At 43.6% G+C, this 4,677-nt stretch overlaps 1 pseudogene across 1 annotated transcript; it reads right to left on the bottom strand.

Annotated features, from left to right (window-relative positions):
- Nucleotides 1-1,979: 1,979 nt before the first annotated feature.
- LOC308298603 (leukocyte elastase inhibitor-like) lies at nt 1,980-3,140 on the bottom strand (annotated as a pseudogene). The gene has a single exon. The product of its transcript is annotated as a leukocyte elastase inhibitor-like (transcript).
- Between the last annotated feature and the right edge of the window lie 1,537 nt (nt 3,141-4,677).

Here is a 4,677-nt window from a genome sequence, read left to right as displayed (position 1 = left end):
AGCATAATGTCCTCTCACTCGGGGTAAATTGCTTACATATACAATATATATAAAATATAATGGACCCCCCACAATGTGGATGGGGGGGTCCACGAATACCCCCCCCCCCCCCCCCCCCCCCCCAATGTGGAGGGGCGGACGGAACTCAGATTGAATGCTGCTTGACTTCACAGACTGAGACCTATTACATAAATAACTATTAAACCATTTAGAGGCTCCTTCGCTACAGCCAATGTTGCGCAATTTCTGAATAAGTATGATGTGATTTACTGTATCAAACGCTTTTGATAAGTCCACAAAGAGGGCGGCACAATGTCTTTTATTGTCCAAGGCAATTAGAATGTCATTGGTGACCAGAGTGATGGCTGTTATCGTGCTATGGTGGCTCTGAACCCAGATTGATTGTCATTTAAAATTGAGAAGCAAGAAAGAAAAAACTTAAACTGAGAGTTGATAAGGGTTTCCAGGGTTTTGGCCAGGCAGGGTCATTTTGAGATTGGACGATAATTATTTACATCTTGTCTATCCCCACCTTTGTGAAGGGGGAGGACATGAGCTTGCTAACCACCTAATAGACAAATAATTAAAAATATGCGTTATGTGTGTTACAATGAGAGGTGCTGCTAATTTGAGAAATAAGGGGTCTAATTTATCCTCTCCAGTTGCGGTTTTCTAATTGATATTGCATAGAGCTTCTAAAACAGTGGAAATAGAGAGGGGTTGAATAGAAAACTGGGCCGGTGAGCTATTTCTAAAATCGGAGTAATCAGTGGAAAGTGGGGGTCCATTGTAAGTGTTAGTGAATAAGTGTCCAGCATCGGCAAAGTGCAGATTGAAAGCGGAACAAACCTCTAAGGGGACGGAGATTACACCATTGCTGCCATTAATCTGGAAAGGTAGAGAGGAGGAGGAGTTGTTATTGAGGGAATTCACAGCTTTCCAGAATTTTACTGGATTTCCCTGGGAAGAAGCCATTACATTTAAAAAAATAATTGGATTTAGCTTTTTGCCAGACCCAGAGGGTAGGCCTACATAAGCAAATGTCGGTCTGTCCGGTTTTTCTCCATAGATGGTCATGATGATGACATGATGATGACATGAGGGAGGGATAGACCGACAGACAAAGCCTTCATGTCATCACAATGACATGAGGGAGGGACAGACCGACAGACAAAGCAAAAGGCTTTGTCTGTCGGTCTGTCCCTCCCTCTTTTCTCCATATTTGGTCACAATGATGTCACAAATGATGATGACATGAGGGAGGGACAGACAGCCTATAAATGTACCATTAAATTTATAGGCCCAGAGGGTTGGCAGAACCGGGGTCTGGCACAACCAGGTTGACCTGGTCTAGTTTAACTGCAGATGTACATTTATTTCTGATTTGTCGAAACAAAGTCCAATGGGCAGGGTCACCAGAGCGCCTAGCAAGCGACCATGCTCTGTTCCTCTCATTAAATAGAGCAGCCAGGGCGGGGGAAAACCATGGGGTGACTCTATCCTTAATACGCATCCTCTTAATCGGGGCATGGGCGTCTATAATAGAAACAAATGTATTAATAAACTAGACCAGGTCAACCTGGTTGTGCCAGACCCCGGTTCTGCCAACCCTCTGGGCCTATAAATTTAATGGTACATTTATAGGCTGTCTGTCCCTTTATAGGCTGTCTGTCCCTCCCTCATGTCAACATCATTTGTGACATCATTGTGACCAAATATGGAGAAAAGAGGGAGGGACAGACCGACAGACAAAGCCTTTTGCTTTGTCTGTCGGTCTGTCCCTCCCTCATGTCATTGTGATGACATGAAGGCTTTGTCTGTCGGTCTATCCCTCCCTCATGTCATCATCATGTCATCATCATGACCATCTATGGAGAAAAACCGGACAGACCGACATTTGCTTATGTAGGCCTACCCATTTCATGGGTCTGGCAAAAACTGTAGTGCTAAATCGACACTTGTAAAATTACAAGTTAAAGTTAAATACTCCTCATGATCGGACATTCTTCGGAATCATCTTCTGTTGAATCAGGTGGTGAATAATCATCTTCAGAATCATCAGGGGAGCAGTATCGGCCTGCAAAGAGGATGCTCAAGGTGGGGTTGTGTCGAATGAAGAAGAGGAAGGGGTGGTTAGCAACGACAATGGGATTAAGAGCTTCCACTCCCCAGGACATAGCAGAAATGGCACCTGCCTCAGTGCCCTCCTCGTTCACTTCCACAAAGGCCTTGTGCACCACCTTGGAAAGCACCAGGTCGTTGGCTGGAGACATGCCAGAGAAGTCACTCCGTACTTTGTCAAAGGCGTCCTCCATGCCCATCTTGATCAAGATGTCTTTCATGTCATATGTCACCTCCATTTTGAAACGAGGCAGGCCAAGATGTACAGACACTTTGTTCATCTTGTCTGGATTGGTCCAGTCCATAAACCTTCGATAGGTTAGCTCATTTTCTAGCTGCTCCAGGCCGGTTGTATCATCCTTCATCATATTTGGCAGAAAGATGAGCATGCTGAGATCTTTCCCAGAGTAGGGCAGTTCCAGGATTCGACACCTGACTTCAGGAATGTAGGCATAAGGGAATGTGGCCTGGTTGAACATCATCTTCACAGGCTTGCATTCAGTCTTGCTGAGTCTGAACTCTACATCCTTGGTATTGCGCTTAGAGAATGACTTGTCCCACTTGGCTTTGAAGTAGATGGCATTGACCAACACCAGTCTGGTATCTACATCCACCACACCTGGTGCAAGCAAGTCCTTGATTTTGTCTTGTGTCCGTTTCTCCACCCAGCTGTTAATGTTAAGCCTGGCCCCTTCTGCGTTGCCAATGAAATCCACTGGCTCCAGCTGTGCATCATAGTGTTTTCTGGTGGCACTTAAGAACTCCTCAACAAACTAATAGGACTGCTCTCCATACAGGTGGTTGGCCAGACTGAGGGTGTAGGAATTCCCTGACTTGTTCAGGTCACCCATAAGCTTTGAAAAGTCCATATGGACGTTGCCCTCAAAGTGCAGGACCATTGACATCTGTGTGGCTGTGTTGCCACGGGCCCCCAGCAGTACCATGGCCAGAGCAGAGGAGATGCTGAGAGGAGAGTAGAACACATTGCCAGTGTTGTTTTCTGACAGCTGTTTGAACATAGACAAGGAAAACGGGTTGCACGCTGCTGACCTCCAACCCTGACCCTGATGTGATAGCATTGCAACCAATGTTGTGACCATTGACCAATGTCCTAATGTAACAACTTTTAAACCAATGTCAAAGGATACAGAAGTGCCCTTTATATAGTGCTTGCCTGGATGCTCAGGATATCTCACTGATGTCACGAAGAGTACACTACTTTAGGTGTGTCCAGAGCCAAGGGCATGCCAATGTGCAAGCATAGGAGGAGAGTATTACTTGCGCCGTAGTTTTTGTCACATCCTCTGTTATTATATATATACATACATACATACACACACACACACACACACACACACACACACACACACACACACACACACACACACACACACACACACACACACACACACACACACACACACACACACACTAGTCCTTACCTGTTACCGTTACAGTTAACCCGTTACCCTTTGAAAAATAAATAGTTAATTTAAAAAAATAGGTTAAAGAAAATATCTGCTTAGTCCTCAATCATTTCAAAGAAGGGGTAAATAATAAACAATATAACAAAAATTGCCAAAAATAGTTGAAGAGTTCACCAATCAATAGTAGTAATATAGTAATAATTATTGAGGGATTCTCCTTTTGACTAAAATGTCATATGAAGTTTCACCAATCATCAATAGTTTAATGAGGGATTTTCCTTTTGACTAAAATGCCATGCAATGTTTCACCAATCAAGAGTTCAATCAAGGGTTAGGGTTAATCAATTATCTACTCTTCCCCTTCTCTTCATCCTCACTCTTCCTCCCCATCTCTTCCTTGGTGTGCCTCTTCTTGGGAGGAGGAGATGCTCCTGAAGTGTAATATTTTTCCATCACTAGATCCATCATCATCTCCCCTTTCTTGGAAGGAGGAAATGCTCTTGGAGTTTAGTTTCACCATGAGAGGATAATGGGTTCTCTATAGTTTGCTTAGAGCCATGTGTGTTTGCATAACCTCCAGTATATGTGAGGTGATTTCATTCATATCCTCCAGTGGCCTAATGCTGAACGCCACCACAGACCAGATGTCCTGGGGTCCCCCTCCTCTACTTCTTCCTTTCCTCCTCCTTCATCCTCCTCTTCTCTTCCCACCTCTCCCTTCCCTCCTCTGACATCACTGGATTTCTATCTATTATATGACATCACTGATGACATCATCATTGACATTACTGCACATCACTACTGACATCACAGGGTTTCTAACTATTATATGACATCACTGATGACATCATCGATGACATCACTTAATGGGACAGACGGACATTTGCTTGTTTATAGTAATATATATATATATATATATATATATATATATATATATATATATATATATATATATATATGGTCGCACTTGTTATTTTTTACGTCACCATCAACAGCCAATGAGGGAATATCATTCTTGGTGAGGTCATCAACAACAAGTGCGACCTGATATATAGATAACAAGGCGCAAGTTGACACCTCTTCAGAGTCCCAACATGCCTACCCCCATTCATAGACATCATTGCCATGC

The sequence above is a fragment of the Nannobrachium achirus genome (assembly GCF_963921795.1).
Source record: "Nannobrachium achirus genome assembly, chromosome: 2".
In the NCBI taxonomy this organism is placed as follows: domain Eukaryota; kingdom Metazoa; phylum Chordata; class Actinopteri; order Myctophiformes; family Myctophidae; genus Nannobrachium; species Nannobrachium achirus.
The sequence above is the reverse complement of the archived record's forward strand: the minus strand, read 5'-3'. Positions and strand labels throughout refer to the sequence as shown.